This window comes from Candoia aspera, chromosome 13, assembly GCF_035149785.1.
Source record: "Candoia aspera isolate rCanAsp1 chromosome 13, rCanAsp1.hap2, whole genome shotgun sequence".
NCBI classification, from domain to species: Eukaryota; Metazoa; Chordata; class Lepidosauria; order Squamata; family Boidae; genus Candoia; species Candoia aspera.
The window spans coordinates 19,064,861-19,087,284 of NC_086165.1; positions in this window are offsets into that span (position 1 = coordinate 19,064,861).

Below are 22,424 nucleotides of genomic sequence, written 5' to 3' on the forward strand. Positions count from 1 at the left end.
GCTTTCTAGAGCAATTCTAGAACAGCCACATTTTAAAGACTTCCAGAACATCATTTGGTAGGGAGCCACATAGATCACCAGGGGATATCATTCTAGAAGGCAGGCACTATGACAGTGAAGGCATGCATCCTGGGTCCCAATAAGATGGTATTGTTTGGTTGAATGGAACTGAAGCACATCACCTTTTCCTGATCTTACCATCTTCCTGTCTTCTTGTTAATATTTTCCTTAAAGAAATGTTTTTAACTCTTCTAGCTGATGTTAATAAGGCTTCCAGCCCTATGATCTTCAATAAAACTTTATCAGGGAAGGAGCAATAGGATGAAGAATTTGCCAAATGCAATCCCTAAGAGACAAGCTCCAGCACAGATGTTGTGGCAGAAACAATTCCCATCAACTCCAACTTGGTTCTGTACTACATCCCTGATGAAATTCCAGGCCCTCCAGGCTTCTGGGAGTGGATGTATTCTTGACCCAGGATGTATTCCTGGGGAAGGGAGGGAGGGAGGGAGGGAGGGAGGGAGGGAGGAAGGAAGGAAGGAAGGAAGGAAGGAAGGAAGGAAGGAAGGAAGGAAGAGTTCCATATTTAAAAGAGGAGTACTGTCAGGGCAGCCACACTCAGAATAAGACTCAGACTCACTTAGAAGGTCTAAGGATTTCTGGTTTTATTTGAACGGTGTGCGTGCAAAGAGAAAGATGGGAATTCTCATGTGGTGACAGGGTGCCCTGTTTATACTTTGCTGGCGGATGTTGTGCTTCTCTACCCTCGGGCCAGGACCGGATGGGTGCTTGAGACCGTGATGCGTCAGCTGATGGGCGATCCCGGCGATCTCCTTTGTCTCCCTGTCTTCGTCCGGACTGGGTGCGTCCCCTGAAGGTGTTTCCCCGATCTTCTGATAGGCATTAACTCCTGTCTGATGGGTGCCCCCATTATGTGGGGCATTACTCTGTGGACATGCGTGCCTGAGGGAGGTGTGAATGCATCCCCGGGGGGAATGGGAAGGCGTTCCCCTTGCCTCTTGATGGGCGCTAAGTTTGGTCTGAAGGGCTTATCTATTGTGATGGGGGTTCCCTTCTGGATATGGGTGCTTGAGGGATTTAGGGATTATGCTTATCCCTTCCTCTTACCTAATGTGCATGTTCCCCGTTGTGATGCACATATGCCTTGCAACAGGGAACATGACAAGTACCATGGGAATAATGGCATAGTTGGAAGCCAGGCAGAATTTGGAGTTCGAGCATCATGCCACACAAGATCTCAGATTAACAAATGCTGTGCATCTTTGGTCTCAGATACAATGCTTTCTGAATGACCTTGTACAGGTCATTGAGCTGGTTGGCACATTCCAGTAAGCCACAGTTTTCTTACAAAAAAGAAGGCCATATTTGGCTGAGTTTACACAACAATCTAAATCAAACTGTGGTGAGGTTCACATAGTACTAAGACAGAACCAAACAAAGCCATGTTAGGGTTTCTCAGCCCATGTACTGCAATGTGGTCACTACAAGAGAAAGGAAAAGAAAGGAGTTTCTGTATAATGTTTTAAATACTATGGAACATAATCAAGATGCAAAATGTAATAAACTATTTAGAAACTATGTGTGTTCTTGCATTAGAAACCAACAGTAGAGAATTCTGTTGGGTTTGCAAGAGTTAAAATGGTCAAGAGCCCAGGCGATTCATTTAAAAAGCCATCTACTTAACTGTTTTAGTTTAACAAGTCTGAATGCGGGGCGGGGGGATTCATGTGTAATCTAAAACCCACCAACATGGGGACAATCTTGGACAGGGAAAACATTAGCTATATGATTGCCATTGCCTTACAAAAATTATTTCTATTAGGCCACCCCTTTGGGCTTTACATTCTGTTGCCTTCCTTCCACAATTACATCACTTGATGTCATTAACATGCTTTAGGAGTATAACGTTACAACTTTATTTCAGAAATCTTAAACACTTACCTCCAAAGTAGTGAATCTAGTTATTACCCTAGCTGACCAGATCATGGCCCATTAGAATTTTATTGCTCATTTAAAAAAAGTGACTCAGTGTTAACACTGGAGGGAAAAGAGCATGGATTAGAAATGCCTAAATTCATTTTCACTGTTAATGTGAAAATACCTGAGAAAGTTTTCCCTCTGCTAAGAATACAGACACATTCAACAACAACAAACAGATAACACACAATTCCTGCATCTCCCATATTTCAATGAACCTTTGCAAAGAATTGGGGCTGATATTGGGAGCATCATGCAAATGCCATATCCAAAGTACATCTGCAGAAATCTTTTATGCATGCAGAACCCAGTAAATAGGTTGGGTTCATACCACCTGGTTAACAATTTCACCCACTTGTTGGACTTGCATAATATACAGAATTGGAAATTAACCAAATGTCTGGATTACACAACAAACTAAGCCACAAGCAAATTAAAAGTTATCAATCTTAGTATGTTCTGTGAGTGCATTGGATAGGTTTTAATCTGATCAGTTTAAGCATTTTGGCTGACAACTGCCATACTGTGCCAAGAGCTGTCTTCCAATTTCCTGAAAGTTTCCTCCTTTGCGGGAAAGACTGCAATTTTTTTGTTTAGAATCTGATGCTCAGGGTGTTTAACAATTCCTTTAGGTTTTCTTTGGAAGTATATTTTGAGCTTACTGAAAGTGTAATGGTATGTGGGAATGACCTCGGGAGACAGGAGGAAGAGCCGCAGACTAGGCAACTGTCAGATAAAAGACAGCTGAGCCCACAGAAGGAATGTGAACATGGCAAACATCTCAGCAGGGACCCTCCCTGGTTTCTTGGACTGTAAAGGTGGGGATGGGGGTGGGGAGGCAGATGTACTTTTAGACCTGCAAGGTAGTCCAGCAAGGTAATCTGGACAAGAAGTACACCCAGAAGTATTCACTGTAACTTTATTGTAAGGTTACATTAACAGAATCTTGCAAGTCTGAAAGTACATCCCTCCCCAGTTGCCTTTACAGTCCAAGAAGCTAGGGAGAATCTTGCTAATTTGTTTTCCTCCCTTGCAATAATAATAATAATAATAATAATAATAATAATAATAATAATAATAATAATAGCAGCAAAAGGCAGCTTTACTTGGAACTGCTTACATCCTGCAACAGTACCTTTAATACCATCCAACAACAACATTGCCTATCCCAGGTCAATAGGTGGATAAAAATGCCAAATCCAGTCTAAACATCTGGTTGACTGTGCAACCAACCATAATAATAAAGAAAATCCAAAGCAATGGCTTTTGTACGAAATTGGATGAGCAGAGTTGGGAGGAGAAACTTCAGAAGACAATTCTGGCCCAGGGCTTGATTGCACTCTGATTCGGTGCAAGAATCCATGTGTTGCCTTTCTGTGCTCCTCTGCACAACTGGAGCGATGCACAAAGGGATTGTGTGATTCAGTCCCCACAATCGTGTGGTTCAAGCTGTTCTTCCCCATTGCAGCAATCTTGCCTACTATTAAGACATCTTTAGTGATCAAATCCATATTGCCAGAGATCATACGCTTAGAAGAGAATGGACCCTTCTCTTGAAAATTTGCATTGTGTTAGACTCACTGAAGTCTATGCGCTCTCCTAGAAAAATGGTAAATTAACCAATCATTGTTTGGCATATGCACAGTCTCCCTAGCAACAAAGGTGACAGCTTGGGAACAACAGCTGTTGCTTAACTGGAGGAGGGGTGGTGGTAGTCACAACATCCTCAAAAAATAATCCACGTATTGTATGTTACCTGTTTGAAAGGAACAGCAGTCCAATGGCCTAACCCAAAATTTGGTTGGACCCTTTATTTGCATAAGAAAAGTTAGCTGACAGTCTTAAGGGTAACTTTGGATCTATTAATGCCCCCCATTAATATTGCCATTTTAAAATGGCAAGAAAAGTCCTCTTATATCCATAATGGTGGAGGTATCTGGGTGGGGTTTTTTTGGGGGGGGGGTAATATGAAATCAAAGTTCTGTTTCTGTTGGAAGCTGATGGCCTAGAGAATATATAAGTTTAAATAGCACAAATACGATACGGAAGGTAAGACATCGTGCAGAGGTTCTGTCGTTCAGCATACCCTTGTCATATGAACCCTGCCTGGATATCTCTTTCCCCTGGCTCATGTCCTTTTAGATGCACTTTAACAAGCTCAGCCATGGCTATAATTATGAATCAAAGTTTTCCATAGTTCCTGGAGAGAGAGAGCCAATTACCAAAGCTTTAAACTAGAACCTTCCAAGATTGTATGCCAATGCCCCTTGTTGTGAGCCAACTAAGGCTCCAGAGTGTAGCAAAAATGTCCTAGTACATTTCCGCAGAAACACACGTTGTTGGCAGAATCAGCTCCGTCATGGATGTAAGGATCTTTGGTATCTGCCTAAAACTAGAAATGTCTCTTTTTCAAGCAGAATTCTCATAAAGTCTCTTTCGCAAGAGCTTTTGAGAAGAAAGGGATGGGATTATGAGAATTCTAGCAACTAAACTATTTCCCTTCTAAAACCAATGTATCCCCAAAGTATATTATGGTGGCAACTTTTTTCTTTTCTTTCTATTTTCCTGTGAACCAGTGAATGAGCAGATCTTTTCAGTCACAAAGGACACTTTGCACAACAGTGACTCTTTTGTTGTCACTAAAAAGACCTGCTTGTTTCACTGGTTCCTGAATCTTTATCAGTCTGGCAACAAACCATGGCATCAGAACTCCTTAAACTAGCATATAACCTGAAGCTTAATCCTTGGGAGAAGAGCAATGACAAATCTTGATAAAATAGTTAAGAGCAGAGACATCACACTGACAACAAAGGTCCACATAGTTAAAGCAATGGTGTTCCCCGTAGTAACATATGGCTGCGAGAGCTGGACCATAAGGAAGGCTGAGCGAAGGAAGATCAATGCTTTGGAACTGTGGTGTTGGAGGAAAATTCTGAGAGTGCCTTGGACTGCAAGAAGATCAAACCAGTCCATCCTCCAGGAAATAAAGCCAGACTGCTCACTGGAGGGAATGATATTCAAGGCAAAACTGAAATACTTTGGCCACATAATGAGAAGACAGGACACCCTGGAGAAGGTGCTGATGCTAGGGAGAGTGGAGGGCAAAAGGAAGAGGGGCCGACCAAGGGCAAGGTGGATGGATGATATTCTAGAGGTGACGGACTCGTCCCTGGGGGAGCTGGGGGTGTTGACGACCGACAGGAAGCTCTGGCGTGGGCTGGTCCATGAAGTCACGAAGAGTCGGAAGCGACTGAACGAATAAACAACAACAACAAACCTGAAGCTCCACAGCCTCACATGGCCCTCCAAAGCCTCGAAGGGGCCCCCTAGAGCCCTTCCAAACACTGCTGACAATTTGTAATTTTTAAATTACAATTCTCAAATATCAATTACATTGAATCAGTTTTATACTGGCTTTGCCCCCTCTTTGGAGGGAAGCCCTTGGCACTTGTCTAAGGGCTCCAGCATGGCCCTTGTAACCAAAATTGTTGTTCAAACCTGCTTTTAATTCTTGATAGGAATTCCTTCCTTGTTCAGGGGACAAGGGTATCATGGTGCAAAAATACTCCCTCTCTTGGAAATACAGAAATAAGTTGAGACATGCACGAAGACATGCGTGGCGTGACAGTTTAGGAAACCCCTAGCAAAGGGGAAAAGCTAACATGTCCCTGGCAGCTTCTTCAGGTTAACATAAATCATTGCTAACTTGCCATGAGAATTATACAGTCTAGATGGAAATATATTTTGCAGTGACATTAGTTATCCCAGAATAACTCATTTTATTAAATGATAGTAATATAGTAATGCCCATCACTGTATAAGCAATAAAGCTAAATTACAAGGTAACTTGCATTAACTTCTTGACACTTTATCCTGATGAATGTACAATTAATGTGTCATCTAATACTGTACATGTGTTTGTAGATAGACAGATGGGTTCACTTGCACTGCACACAACCATATGCACCCATTTATCACTCTCTCGTCATCTGTGGGTATCTGTTGGAAGAGATATCTTTATTTTCTTCTTGCAATAACACAAGAGATTCTCTTGTGGGTTTTCATAAGTCTTCCTCAGGTGTTCAGCTCACTCATATGAGCTGGAAGTATGAAGGGGACATGATTTGATTCCCTCATGCAAGACCTGTCCCCATCTGCAGAGCCTCACACCTGGAGGGTTAACATCTACAGGGAAGGGTTATAAGCACTACCACAATTGAGTATCTGCACATCAAACTCTATAAGATATGATGGACTGCATGACATCCTTTGTGGTATGTATCAGAAACAGCACTGCCACTGTTTGTCTGATTACTACTAACATGGCACCAAATAAACCAGGCTTATGGCATGGGAATAGAACAAACACCAAGCTAGGCAAAATAAATTTGTATTTATTAAGCAAAGACGTATCCAGAAGTGGCCAGCATATTTTAAACACAAATGAAAAGTAAAATTAGCTAAAAAGTGGGCAAAACACCTACTTTGTTTTCCTTTTTATTGACATTTCTTTCCTCTTTCTTGCTTCCTCCCTATGCAGGGGAGAGCTAGAAAGCGGCAAGACATTCCTATTCTCACCAGAAATCTAAACTGATCACCTGCAGAGGACATTTGAAATTAGTCAGCAGATTGCATAGAACCAATTGGAGCATTGCACACAACTGTTTGGTTCTAGGTTGCCAGCTGCATCAGATGAAGACTGAGGAGGCCATGAAGATTTTTGGATGATACCCTGAATAGACACCCTACCAACTGCAGCCTAACTTATCTCATAGGATTAGTGCTGACAGCATGAACAGAGAGAACAGCCTATGCCTCTTTGAGTTTCTAGGAGGAAAGCCATGTTGTAAAGACACTTCAATTTTGTTAAAAAAAAAACATTTTGGTTGCATTCTATGCATAATTTCCCAGGCAAATGCCTTCACACCATTTTTTCAACAATAAGATTGTGACCTCACAATCAGTTTCAGAGTCACTGCCCTGGCAAGAGAGAAATGGAAGGAGGGTAGGGAATGATTTTTCTTTTAGAAGAGCCATCTCTGGAGTCCCGAATTTTATTTTTATGTTTTTTTAATTAACTTCATTTTTTGGCCCTGCTTTTTGTTAAGCGTGAATTGAAGTGTGATAAGTCCTCATCACCATCACCACTACCAAAATTCTTCCCCTTCCTTAGCATCTATTAGGTTTCTGATCATGCAGACCATACCAGGAGAGAGTCCATCATGATCATGAGCAGATCATCCATCAACCCAGCTCTGTAGAGGTCTTACAGAGGGTCAAGACCCCAGACTTCCAGCAATCAGATCTCTGGGCCTTGTTCCTGATACTACCAGTTCCTAATGTTATTAGATGTTTTCCATATACTGCCTCTGGAAAGGGTTAGGTTATGTGCTTTAAGAACATTGTCCTATTTTGGAATATGAAGACTCTGGAGTGCTCAGTCAACAAACCCCAATGTTTAACATTGATCTGGGAACCTGTAACATCACAGCTTCAGACTCTGCTCCTTTGAACTTGTTTTGTCTCTTAGATAAAGAGAACTTTTTATCCATGTCTTGTATGGCTGTTACAGACTTGATTGCCTCCCACCCCCATGAATTTCACTGGTCCTTCTGATTGGTGAAGTCAAATCTCTGCCAGTTGAGAACCGATGGGCTTTGTAAGCCAACAATCAAGTTTACTGGTTCCTAGAATCTAACTGCTGAGGATGTGCAGCTTAGACTATTTCGGCATCATCTCATCATTTATTTATTTCATTGATATATCTACCTGTCTCATCTATATGACTCTGGGTGGCTCATGAACAATTTAAAAATGTAAAAACAATAAACAGAATGCAAATGAAAACAGTAGAATAAAAGACCATACTAAAAACCATTATTAAAAACCTATTAAACCTGTTCTTATAAATCCATTCTGCCCACACCATACTGATTAAGGTTTTTTTCCACAGTGAAATTGCACACACACATAGTGTAGAGGGAGATACATATGTACATACATACATTTCTAAACGTATCTTTTTAAAGTATGCATTTTCTCTGAAAAAATGCACATTTCTAAAGGTAATATGGACATTCAGCACCTCCAGCATTAGCAGATAAATGGAAAGATACCCAAGAAGTTATAAGGAAGAAGGAAACCCAGCCTGGATGTAAACAATGAAGTAAACATAGGCTTCATTTCAAATTCACTGATGTCAAGATCCTATAAAGAATGGTGTTACCAGGGAAGGCTTTTGAGACAAAGGTGTAGGTAGGAACCCTTGCACTTAGGACAACACAAGAGGGTGGAGTGACTAAGGTGATGGATTAGAACTAGGAAAACCAGGTTCAAGTCTCCACTCAACCATGGAATCCACTGAATGACCTTAGGCCTGTCATTATCTCTTTCAGGTGGCTGTACTGAGAATGAAACTGGAAAAGTCCTCCATCAGTGCCACCATCAGCTGACATTTACAGTATATGCATGTCATCTAAATAAAAGTCATACCCCTGAAACCTAGTAATATTTTTGCACCAAACAAGACGTGGCAAATATTTTTGCATCTGGCATTATGACTTTGCAGTCCCCTAGTTGATGCCAAGACTCTACTTGGGCAAGGCTAACTCAGAGCCATGTTTGAGAATGTTAGTTTGTTTTGATTATCATTTCCACTTTGGGTATTTTTGCTTCTCTTGGCTCCCTTCTACATTTGGGCCCTGTCACTTTTCAGCTCCTTTGTCAAAAGGAAGGAGAGAAAAGGCAAAAATCAACCCATCACAAGCTATGAAATTCCGCAGGCTGGGCACCATCTCGGAACCTTTCAAAGGAAGAGAAAGGAGGCAGGGGGGTGGGAGGAATGGCCTGTCACTCTAAGTAGATATTTATGAAAGATGACAGTTTTCAAATATCTCAATCTTGGACAAGGCTCTTTCAGTGACACAAAGGAATGTAACAAAATTGGAAGAGTCAGCAGCCAACGTTTATTTCATCAGGACCTGTCCAATCTCTGCCGATCACTTGACAGTCCTTGGATGGCTGGTCCTCTCCGCATTGGCTCATTGCACTGTGTTTGCATGGATCAGTCTAAAGAGTTGTAATAAATATGTAAAGGAGGATAATGAGACCTATTCGGCAAATGGTGCTGCCCTATTCTCTCTAGCTATGCCAAATAGGAACAGGGGTAATTACATTCATATTGATCATTATTGTGTGGAAACGAGGTGATTAGTCTTCCTTCATTTCATTCCTACAGTGAGAACCCCCTCCCCATCTTTGACTTAGAAGTGGACAAATCTAACTCTTTAGGGAGTTGATTTCTTTCAATCTACTTTCCAGTCTCCTCTCAACTTCCCTAATCTCTGGGATGGCTACCTGAGAACATCTGTTCCAAAGAGGGATAAACTGAAAAACAGGAGAGATTGCATTCCAAACCTGTAATGCATACTCAGAAAGACATCACTAAGGCTTCAATCATTTTTCTTGCCGTGATTGTTCTCCTGACAGTATGCATAGAATTAGTATTGGGTCGAAAATTTCATTTGCATTTCAGCGTCATTCATTTACGTTCAGTGTAATGGAAAATAAATTGTTCTTTATTATTTTTCTTAAAGGGAAGACATTTCCAGTGACATGTGATGAATGTGGAGAGCAGAAGTGTCCTTTCATCCATGATGCAATCCTTTCTCCAGCAATCTACAGCCTCCCTGGCTTCCCATACTACAGTTGATCCCAAGGAAAGACATCAAGAGAGATCTCCTCCAGCATGGGTGTTCACGGTGGGGCAAGGGGAGCAAATGATGTCATGTGCATCATGACATCATTGCACAAATGACAGGAAGCATTACTATACATAATGTGTATCATGACATCAAGATGCCAATATGGAAAATGTTAGAAATTGATTCTAAATTAAAAAATAACATTCCACCTGTAATAGTTAAAGATGACTGATTCTGCCTTTTCTGTTATCACTGAAATTCTCAGTTTGCTGAGTGAAATTTCTATTCGGCCTGCTGTTTATTAACTCACTAGACGCACAAATATTCATATTTCTCCTAACTCATGCATTTTTGTAGCCATTCTTCTAGTGAGCCTAAAGATTTTCATGCCATTTTTTTTCAATTTTGTGCATACTTCTCTCTATTTGCATATTTAAAGAGCTAGTTTAGAGAGCCAATTTAGTGTAATGGTTGAAGGCACCAGGCTAGAAACCGGGAGACCGTGAGTTCTAGTCCTGCCTTAGGCACAAAGTCAGCTGGGTGACCTTGAGCCAGTCCCTCTCTCTTAGCCCCAGGAAGGAGGTAATGGCAAACCACTTCTGAAAATGTTGCCAAGAAAACTGCAGGGACTCGTCCAGGTAGTTGTCATCAGTCAAGACTGATCTGAAGGTATAAAAAATGCATTCGTGTCTGTGTGGATGTCTTTGTTGTTGTATTTAGCTGAGTTGCAAATACAATAAAAAAAAATTAATAACCGCAATATGCTATATATAAAAGGGATGCGGTGGTGCTGCAGGTTAAACCGCTGAGCTGCTGAGCTTGCCGATCGGAAGGTTGGCGGTTCGAATCCACATGACGGGGTGAGCTCCCGTTGCTAGTCCCAGCTCCTGCCAACCTAGCAGTTCAAAAACATGCAAATGTGAGTAGATTAATAGGCACCGCTTCGGCGGGCAGATGACGGCGTTCCGTGTAGTCATGCCGGCCACATGACCAGGGAAGTGTCTACGGACAAACGCCGGCTCTTCGGCTTTGAAACGGAGATGAGCACCGCCCCCTAGAGTCAGACACGACTGGACTTAATGTCAAGGGAAACCTTTACCTTTTTATGCTATATATATCTATTTATCTAATCTTCCCATTTTTTAAAGATTTTTTTATCCCACCTTTATTATTTTTATAAATAACTCAATACAGGAAACATACCTAATACTCCCTCCTCCCCCTATTTTTTTTCCTGTTCTCTCGATATACATACTTTTTGTAGGCAATTCCCCTCAATTATACATTGTATATCCAGATTTCCATCATATAACTCCATGTGTGCCAAACCAAAATGTAGCTGTGTTCTGGTTTTCCTATTAGTCCAGATGGTGGCTTTGATCATGCAGTCATGGCTGCCATCTTACTATTTTTTGACCCCCCTGCAGGTACCTCTGGACACTTTCTCTCCACAGCTGCCATGCAGTCCTATGAAAAACAACACCTTGCCTTAAAGTATTGCAGATAGGTGCTTGGCTTCCCACACCCTAGGAAGTACTTTTTTGAGACTGAATAAAAGGTTGCATGGACCTCAGAGCCAGCCCTTCCAAAGGGGTTATTTTTAGACATTCTCACACAGAGTAAGGATAAGAATTTGAGCCTGCAGATCCACAATATTAGGTTTCTAGCCCTTATGGATGTAAGTGACAAAGCTGGCTGGACTAAGAAAAGAAACAGAAGGCTGGAGGAGACCCAAAATGCTTCTTGATGATGCCACATATGGAATCATCCTTAGTATAGTAGCTTTTATTCTGCCTTCCTTTTGTCCTGCCACTTGCAAAGTACTGGGTGAGACTGTGATTTAATTAGCCATTGTGACATAATGTTGTTCTTGCCAGCACCAACCCCGTGGATGTGCATGCAAAGTGATGTGAGCACACGGCTGGATTGCTAGCAGATATCTCTGATGTAAATGGAGGTGGATTATGTTAGCAGAATGCCAAACCAATCTTCTCTTGTAGGTTTTCAGCCATTCTATTGAAAGGGATGATGAATTCAATTAGAGGCTGTGTTCATCTCTTCTTTTGTGTCTCCCTCACAGCCTTGCATAATCTAAGCAAGAAATGTAACCCAATCAAGCTGTCTGTGAGGAAAGCCAGTGTTTTTCTTGAGGAAATGGAGAGGGGGGATGAGGGATGCTGGGCGGGTCATCTCATAATACTTGCCCTTGGAGATTGGTAAAGGAAGTGGGGCAGGAAGGAGAAAAAGAAGGACCACCTCCCAAAGGTGATCTTGGTCTCCTGTTGCTTTCTAAGGAAGTATTTAAAATAATACTGTTAAGATTAAAGTGGAATTAAACCATGAGCTCCTACTTTGGTTATTCAAGCAGTGAGCCTCTCTGAGTGTCATCAGAAGGGTGCTGGCTGCCTCCTTTTCCCTTTTTCTGGTTGTGTTCACACAGCTCACTAACCCTCGTCAATAAGGTGAACCATAGTTTGCTGAATTACCCCATTGTCCAAATCCACCCACTTCAGATAGGCAACCATCAATTAGCCCAAATGCCTGGGTTCTGCTGAGCCACAAACTACGCACCCATATTTTGGCCTAGCATGTTGGGCAACCTCCACCCCAGAGTGTTAAGCTGTAATGAAAGGACAGGTCTAAGAGCATGAGTTTTGAAAGTGTGGTGCCTGTTCTGCTTTGGGATGGTTCAAACGTGCCTAGTCCTTCTCTTGGTTGAATGAAGCCAGCTATCCTACAGCAAAATCGCAAGGTAAGGAAGGTGGACCACACATACAGGACCACCAGCAATGATCATTCCCCTTCCACCACCACTCCCAAGGACTCCTTTTCAGAGGAAGATAGAACTTCCTTCTGGAAATCATGAGGCAGATAATGGAAGTGCCTACTGCTTTAGGTGAGATATCAGACCAACTCACTAGCCAAGCCTGCCACCATTCACCCAGGCTTTGAGAATATAAGTGGTAAAGCATTCAAGGCCAGACAGATAAGGGCCCACCTAAGAAGAATAATTCTTCAAGAGTAAAGGTCTACTCTCATGAAAATAAAGTAGGATTCTGAGAGTTCAGCATGGGAAATCCCAGGTTCCTCATGCCTGGTTTGGTCCCTTGATCCTAGGAGTTTGTTTCTGTGGAACATGTGCGGAGCAGAACAATTTTGCATTTTTGTCCTCGCAGTTTTCCTCTCATTTGCCTCACCTTCAACATCACAGGAACCACAGTTTATGCAATGGCTCAGGGCTAACCCAGCTCATTAGTTGTGCCTTTAAAATGGCTCCCTATTGGTTTAGCAGACGGCTTTTATTTTAAGGGACAACTCTGCATCTTCATAGTTTGTCTTTTATTCTAAAATGTCAAAGTTCTATTGAAACAATTTGACAGTTTTTGTTTCTGAAGCCCACACCTCAGCTGGGTTTCACAAAAGTAGGGCTACCATATCTGGGCTGCAAAAATCCAAGTCACTCCTAGAGAGCTCTGTGTATCTGTTTTTCTGCCATCGCGTAGAGTTATGCAGTCCAGTTAAAGTAGTCCCACAACATTTTATTTATTCATTCATTCGTTCATTTGATTTCTATAGCTATCCATCTCAACAAGTGACTCTGGGTGGCATACAATCATAAAAAACATAAAACAATTAAAACAATACAAAATAAATATATATGGTCATTGAGTAAACTGCCCAGAGTCATTTTGAGATGGGCGGTATAAAAGTACAATTAAAAAATTGCCATAGATGTTAATATAGCAAGAAACGGGGCCCTTAACACACTCAGCGGCCCAGGCCCAGGGTCATAACCAGGTCTTCACGGCCTTATGGAAGGCCAATCACCAGTGTTCCCACAGTTCTTATTATGCTCCTTCTATTTTGATGAATCAAATCCAACTTCCTTCCATTTTCACAATATTTGTCTACTTGGCCAACCACCAGCACAAATTATTTCCAGATAATATTAAAGATTTATTCATGGATATCAAAATCACGATGTGTCTGTTTTCCAAATTTGGACTTTGTAAAGGTAGATACATTTGCATTCCTAAATTTAGTCTTTCTCCAGAGGGTACTTTTCATCTGCCGTGCTTGGATATCAAGATCTTCATCTTTCCTCAGCTGTGTAGTTAATACAGAAAGAAACACTGCACGGGTAGAAATACTGTAATTCATTAAGAGTGGTCATTTCTGTGCCTATTTTTGGTCTCATTACAGTACAGGCCTTTTACATTTTTAAAACTATATTTTTCTAGAATTTTAATTCCCTTGTCATGTTCTATGAAAAATTCAAGTACAAGGTCATATAGTCCCTTCAAATGCTAATTGTGTAGGATGCAGAGTGCATCCACAAACACCAACTAGCAGTCAGAAGACACGATGAGAACTCCTTAATCTCACAACACGTGGACAGATTCAACCATAGTTTCAACTGGGAAACTGTGAGCATCCTAAACCAAGCCAAATCCAAAAACGCCAGAGAATTCCTGATGACAAAGCAGCCATCAAGAGACACATAGAGGTAAACAACATTTACATACCACTCAAAAGAGACAATAGAAAAGCCAAAAGACCAGTACACTCCCTTGCCAGCAATCAACACCCAGATATGCAAAAATCAACACTAGGATCAACACCAGATGAACCAGCAAACAGCACAATACACCTTAATCAAGGAACTGTTAACTCTGGCAATCAACCAAGCAGCAAACAACAGCCCAATCAAAGAACTCCCAGGGAGAGAACAACACCCCACCAACACAAGCAGGGCAAGCCACGGTCTATAAACTGAGAGCAAGGCCCACTCCCTCTTTGCACTGAAGAGGTTGCCTAGTCTGGCAATGAAAGGTCTGCAAGAAAACAACAAGGCTCAGAGAGCACCAAGGACTCCACAGAATTCTTCTTTTTTTATTATTCATTTCAACTAACTTCTGTTGGACCACTCTGCAGTATTAATATTAGCATCAACATTATTCCCAATTATTCCCATTTATTTTTGCCCCTCTTTTAGGGTCACCATTTTGGGGGATCCATAAATTTGGATGGGGAAAAAGAAATTTCAACTTTATTTTCACTTAACCTCTAACTGAAATTAAGCTTTTCATTTAAAAACGATGTAGGGAACAAAATAATGTATGGGCTTTAGATTCCAAAGATGTTTGTTAACTTCAGTAAATCTCACTGTTTACAATTCTTTGAATTATTTTTAAAATGTTTCAATAACTGTATTTGAGCATAATTACTTTCCTTTGTAATACAGCCTCTATCTATGGTTTCTATTTTATGCATTGAAATAGATTTTTTTTTCTGAGAAAGAATGCATAGGTTTCACCAGGTTCTCAGAGGGGTCCATGGCACAAAAAGAGATTCCAGCCAATCAGGGATTGACAGAGGTGTGCCTTTGGGCTAATTCAAAGTGAAAGTAAAGCTGTCTGGATCAAATTGCATTGAAGATATTGGAGATTACATACTGAAAAATCATTGACATGAGATAAAGGGCATCCTTTCTGAAAACAATAAATGTTCTCAAAAAGATATTGGGAGGGCCAATGGGCACATCTTTCATTCCGAGAGCATGTTTGGGTGTGTGTTCTAATGAAATGGCAATGATAGCAAGTTGGGCTAGTCACAGAGTAGCCTTCTTGCCATGGGCCCAGGTTACCTAAGGATCCGTCTCATCCCAATTACATTGACCCTCCCCACCCAGTCCAGCAGGAGAGACATTACAAACCCCGTCAGCCAAAGAATTCCGACTGGTGGGGTCCAGGAGGAGAGCCTTTTCTGGCATTGCCCCCCACCCTGTGGAACACCTTGCCCCCGGAGGTGAGGTTGGTCCCCACTCTTCTGGCCTTCCAGAAGAGCGTTAAGGCCTGGCTCTGCCACCTAGCAGGGGATCCGATGGTTATATGCAGCCCTGGGTGTGGTTGGTGATTTGAGGATGCTCTCTCTGACTTTTTAATTTTGCAGATTTTTGTAGATTTGTTATTCTCTTTTTATCTGTAAGCTGCCTAGAGTCAGTTATATAGTGAGACGGGCAGCGTATAAATTTAATTAATCAATTAATTTGCAAGGCAACAAGCAGATTTCGTTGTTCCCTATTACCGTCAGTTTCCCTTCACCTTGCTTCCTTTTTTTTTTCTTTTCTAGGCAAGTAAACAGATTTCCAAGCAAAATCCTGGACTGGAGTTTGTCTCTAGCTGGTAATAGAGGCTGGTGCTCTACTTTCTACCATGCCCATTGGAAACTAAAGCACCAGCCTCTATTATACACAAACACACACACACACAAAATTTAGCAAACTAAAAACTCATCCCACATCAAAGGAGGGAGACTGGGGCAACCCGCTGCCTTATTCCAATATTGAGCCCAAGTCTTATTTTTCAGAGCTGTGTCCACCTCCTGGCCAGATCCCTTCCACCGTCATTAGTCTGGAAAGAATCACAGATTAATAGTTCTGCTGCATGTAAAACAGTGTGTCTCTACTATCCCTGATTATGCTATATTGAATAAACAGTGTTGCCAGGTTCATATGTTTAAGGCAAATGAGATGCTTATAGATACCAAAGAAGCAAGTTAACAAGATCCATTTTCTTCCATTGACTTCTGCTCCTGTATTAATGAGGTTCAAAAGTGTCTTTTCTCCATGTATCAGATTAATCAGGCCTTTGTGATTCCCATGAAGCACAAGATATTTGCTCCATTTATGTTTGTATTAATGTGTCACTGGAGCTAAATCTTCAGACAGGGAAGATATAATACAGCATCCATTATATCTTGCTTAAAGGGACCAAATTCTTGCAGCTGCTATTACAATTATTGTTGTTGTTGTCATTGTTATCGGTGCTGGTACATACGTAGGAAAATCCAGATTACGGGATTATATTGCTTAGACTCAACAGAACCTCTTGCCCAATTGGAAATAGAATTACTCCTAATGACAAAAAACTTCGAAGTTCATAAATGATCCATTCTATCTGCTTAAACATAATGTAACCTAATTCTTCCTGCAGGCATAATAGTTAGCAGTAAGTGAAATAGCAAAGATAAACAGATCAACTCTGAACAATTGGAGTTTTAAAATGTAGCTGCTCCAGTGAATGATGAAGTGTCTTTTTGATTGTAATTTTGTTTTTATAATTGAAATTATCAGACAAAAATAAAGTTTTACAATGATAATACAATAAAAAGAAGAATCTGAAAAAAGAGAAAAAAGATCCATGTAACGTCCCAATATATAGCAAGCTCAACCTTAAGTTGTTCCAATCAATCAGTCAATCAATAATCAACTTTTATTATGGCCTGAACCCAGCAAACTTAGAAATAAACAGACAGCCAAACAAAACATCAGAGTACTTATAAACCTATATACCTAAAAATAAAGACATAAAATAATTAAAAGATTGTCTTAATTTTTATCCTGCAGAAGTCATCCGGTAGTGGTAGTGGCTTCCCAAAATTTGCACCAGCCGTCACAATTACCGGAGAAAAAAGTTGAGATTTTAACAATCCGAATATGAGAAAAAGTAAAACTGATAGAAACATCCATGCAGGCAAAGGATTTTATTTAGAATTCTTAGAAGTCAGATTCCAATTCTGGAATCAGACTTTTTTTTTCCTCAGAAGCGTCTCAAGTTTAACAGCAAGCTGTTATATGGATTTCTCAGTGCCAAGAATAACTGCGACAACCAATGCAGCTGTTGCAAAACTGTAAGAATTTTGTTCAGTCCTTTTTCTTTTGTATTTCTTTTGAGGGTGGAGAGGAGTGCCAAGACTTTATAAACGGGAGAGAAAAATTCATTTTTCTCCCGTAAGTTAAAAAGAAAATTCATTTTTCTCTCTCATTTATAAAGATATGGCACTCTTCTCGACCCTCAGAACAAACAGAATAAAAAAAGAGACAGTGAGACAGCCTGGTTGGTTCACATTCATCCAATTTCATTTGCTAACCTGTGCTTGCAGCCCTTGACACAAGAATAGTTGGTAATTACAACAGCATTTAAGCATTTTTATTAGTTGTATTTTTATTGTGCTGAAGCCACCTTGCAGAACAAAGGGGAGGGACGATGATGGCTTCCAGAGGTCATTGCTCAGAATTCATCAGACCAGCCGGACTCAAGGAAAAGTTTAACCCACAACATCAAAAGCAAAGGTGGACAACTGCAGAAAACCCATAAACCCCATATTGCAGCTCTGAGGCCACAATTGTTAAAATCTGAGCACACCGTTTGCTGCTATTTTCAGGTGGGAAGAATGAAAACTGGAGTCTAAACCCAAAAGAGATACAATAAAGTCTTCCTTGACTACTTTACGTTTTCCTGGCAGTAATATAGAAAGAATCTGTCACTGTCTTCTTCCAGGATGTTATTGTGAAGTCCTCAGAAAAGCCTACAGCTCTAAATTTTCTGTTGATCTCCCATCCAGAAACTCTCCAGGTTTCACCTAATTGACTTTTCCAAGATTAGCCAACAGCCGTGACTTAAAATAGGCTTATCACAGGAAAATAGAGATCTAGAATTGCCTCCCAAATCATGTCCTTCCCACATGTATGTTGTGGCTCCACCCATTTTGATTAGGTGCCATCAAGTTGATGTCAACTCTTAGCAACTACACAGATAGGTTTTCCTCAGGAACTGGCCTCAAACTGGTTCTTCAGATCTTCCAATTGCACATCCATCACCAGTAACAGAGTCCATCCACTTTGCTGCATATTGTCCCCATTTTCTCATTCCTTCAACCTTGCAAATGTTAAATGTGATCCTTAGCTGTCAAGAAGATACCCACCCTGATGCCAGGCTGGGGACACTGGGATTAAAATAGTCTTCTGTCAATTAACTTAAGTCTTCCTGCGGTTCCTGTGAATAATTGGCAGCTAATGAAAGCTGGATGAGTAACCTGCCTGTGATAGCTGTCGCCATTTATGTTCTAAGCTGAAAGGACATGGACTTCACCCAGATACAGGAGAGTAATTCCAAACAGAAAACAGAAATTGAGGGACCAAAATAACAACAACCATTTTCAATCTGTATATAGCTATTTCAACAGTTAAATAAAAAAACATATGGCATAAATGGAGTGATGTGCACTTCAGGACTGTGAGCCAGAAGGTTTTTGACTGGTGATGATACACACTGTTCAAAGTACTAGTGCTTATAATACATTTTTTATAGTAACAGCTAGGATGGTCCCAATCCAGATTGGAAATATATTACACAGGGAAATGATTATTTAGTCTTGTGCTCTAATTCTAGTAAGAAATCCTCTGCTCCTCTGAAGCTCTCTTCATGGACAGTTGGCAGTTCTTGACAGGAAGATTTCCCCATTGTGTTTGCCAATATTGAGAACTGGACCTCGACATTTTTGCATGCAAAACCAGTTGTCTGCCATTGAGGCATAACTTTTCCCCTAAAAGGAAAGAAGATTCAGGTGGCTGCAAATGAGATGCTGGTTTAAATATGAGTGGCAAGAGCTTCTTTTAAAGAAAGAGGTCATTCATTTGTCCAATTTTGTATCACCTGCACTGACCGGCAGCCAGAATTCAGTATTTTTCCTGTCATCGCCTGAAACTGATTGGATTGATTAGATGGATCAAGCTTTCTTGATGCATCATTTTGGAAAACAGGTTACATCAATGATGAGATATTGGCTGGTATTCTGATATTGATTCCCCCAATCAGGAGCTAGAACTGTAGCCAAATCAGGAAATATTCAGTCATAAGGAATGCTAGTTACAGAAACTTGCATTTTCTTTCATACCAGTTCTCATTCAAATTGCTGGAAGAAAGTTTGCTTTTAAAAAAACATTTCAAAGAGAAGAGGATTTGGATTACATTCCATCTCTACCCCTACCCCTACCCCTACCCCTACACCTACACCTATACCTATATCTCTTGTTGTTTATTCATTCAGTCGCTTCCAACTCTTCGTGACTTCATGGACCAGCCCACGCCAGAGCTTCCTGTCAGCCGTCAACACCCCCAGCTCCCCCAGGGATGAATCCGTCACCTCTAGAATATCATCCATCCATCTTGCCCTTGGTCGGGCCCTCTTCCTTTTGCCTTCCACTCTCCCCAGCATCAGCACCTTCTCCAAGGTGTCCTGTCTGCTCATTATGCGGCCAAAGTATTTCAGTTTCGCCTTTAATATCATTCCCTCAAGTGAGCAGTCTGGCTTTATTTCCTGGAGGATGGACTGGTTTGATCTTCTTGCAGTCCAAGGCACTCTCAGCATTTTCCTCCAGCACCACAGTTCCAAAGCATCGATCTTCCTTCGCTCAGCCTTCCTTATGGTCCAGCTCTCGCAGCCATATGTTACTACGGGGAACACCATTGCTTTAACTATGCAAACCATACCTATAGCTACAATATATAATTTTTATTGAAGAAATTTTAAGAGAATAAGAACAATACAAATTTTGAAAGAGAAAAGTAAAGTAAGTAAGAAAAAGTAATAAAGAAAAAGAAGATGACAGAATAGCAGAGATGGCAAAATTGACTTGTCTGATTAGAGAAGAGACAATAATCATATTTATTAGTGACTGGAAACCCCTTATGAACTTTTTTGCCTTAGGGAGAGAGGGTACAATATAAATGTACTTGTAACTGCTGTTAAGTTTGGAAGCCACTTCTTTATATCTTTTTCTTGTCCTTTCTTGCTTTTTCTTCTCTATTTCTTTCTTTGCACTTTTTTCTTCATTTGCTTATTACTTTTTTAGGATTTGGATTAAATTCCCATGGGAGGAATGTGATCTTCTTGCCCTTATTGAGTGATGAGATGGCCAAGGGATGTCTGAATATCTTTTCTGTCCTTATATGGTCATATCCCTAGTGGTCTCCAGCCTCCCTGGCTTTCTATGCATTCATTAAATTATTCTCAAAAAAAAAAAAAGATCTTAGAAGAGAATTCCCCCCACAGAATTTTTTAGCAATGCTGCTACTGCCACCACTAAAGGATGTCCTGTTCTTGGAAAAAGAAATGGAGCATTCCTCCTTCTCCTGGACAAATTTGCAGAAATTATCCACTCAGGCTAGATGTTTTAGATGAAAATGTCCATCACTTTCAAGTTATCACTGCACTGAATGGAAACCCAGAGTTGCTTAAGATGGGTGGCCATATACATATTTTAAATAAATAAATAACCTCATCACATTTAGAAGAGGACAGATGTTCCACGCTTTGGGAAACTTACTGCAAGCAGAAAGGAGGGTTTTAAAGATCCTTGTTGGACATGGGAGGCACTACCACCTACCCTCTACAAGACTATTCTTCTTCTGGGTCCTAGGGCCTCACTTTAGATGGAATCATCTTAAGTTGAAGCTGGGCATTGCTTCAAACCCTAAGAGAACTAGATTCTCTCTGGCTGGTTTGCCAAGAAGTACAAAAACTCTCCTCTCTAAAGGCTGCTTATGAAGAAATAAAGTATCTGTTCTCCCAATGTGGTTTTTCAAAAAATGAATTATGCCATTAAGCGCCAAGGAGAAAATTAGCTATGAGCTTTTAAATTTAAAACGATCCCCTTTTTAATTGTAAAACAGTGTCACTTAACTGCTATTGATCCAAGGGAAACACATTAGGGAACAAGGTCACCATAACTGTTAATATTCACTGCTTAGTGAAAGAGCATCAAAGGACATTTTAATGTCACTGACTTTCTTAGGGAGTTTTTAGTGAAAGCTTTACATTGGCCAGCCTATGAATGAAAAGGACAGGAGGCAGACAAATGGAAGAACAAATGGGATCACAATTGTCTGCTAATCAAATTGTAACTTGAGATTGATTTTTAGGCAAAAGTTTATGTCATGGATTTCCAAGATCTGTTGACATTTAAAAGTCAATATATATATATATATATATATATATATATATATATATATATATATATGGCATATATATTTAAAACATTGTCAGAAGGGCTGAAGTGTTTCTATTCCATAAAGATGAAGGATCAGTTCCAAAATTAATGAGCAGAAGAAAGGGAAAGAATAGATGAACTGAACAGTTGGATCCAAATGTATGTTTCTTCAGAAGTAAATCGAATAGAATTTGAAAAACAGGCATGTAAGGCAATTTTTGTTTGTTCCTCATTTGGGGTGAACCCACCTTTTCTAAGGAAGCAACCCATTTCAAGTTTGCCCTGCTGTGGATTTTGTGACACCGCTTTCAGCTGAAAAAACAGTGCGTATCCAAATGTACATGCTGGGAATTTGCATACAGAAATGTAGCTGGTGAGAAGAGCAAAGCTCACTGAAAGTTTTTTAAAATCATTTGTTAACATCAAATACAGGATGCAACAATATTCAGTACAAACTCACAGGGATCTCACGCCCCCCAACATAGTTAAGGTATCTCTTTCTAGATCAAGACTAGATGCATAATTTGCATTGCAATGGATGCAATATCTGGAAGCCGCAACATTATTAGCTCTGGAAGGGCTAATACATAAATTTATTAAAAATCTTTATACGTCACTTCTCACGTGTATAAATGTCAGAGCATTGCAGGCACTATATTTGTAAAAAAAAAAAAATTATGAACTAAGAACAATCCATTAAAAAGGTCAGGATTAGTAGCAGAATGGGCTTTTGTGAGCAAGAGTCTGTTTCATTGAAATGTGATACGAGCAGAGAAATAAAATTGTTTCATAAAGTGACAATAATGGATGAACGAGCACCCATGAATGGCAGAGATGCTGTCTAGCAATCAAGCAATGGGAGTTAACAAGATATGGTCATAGATCCAGGG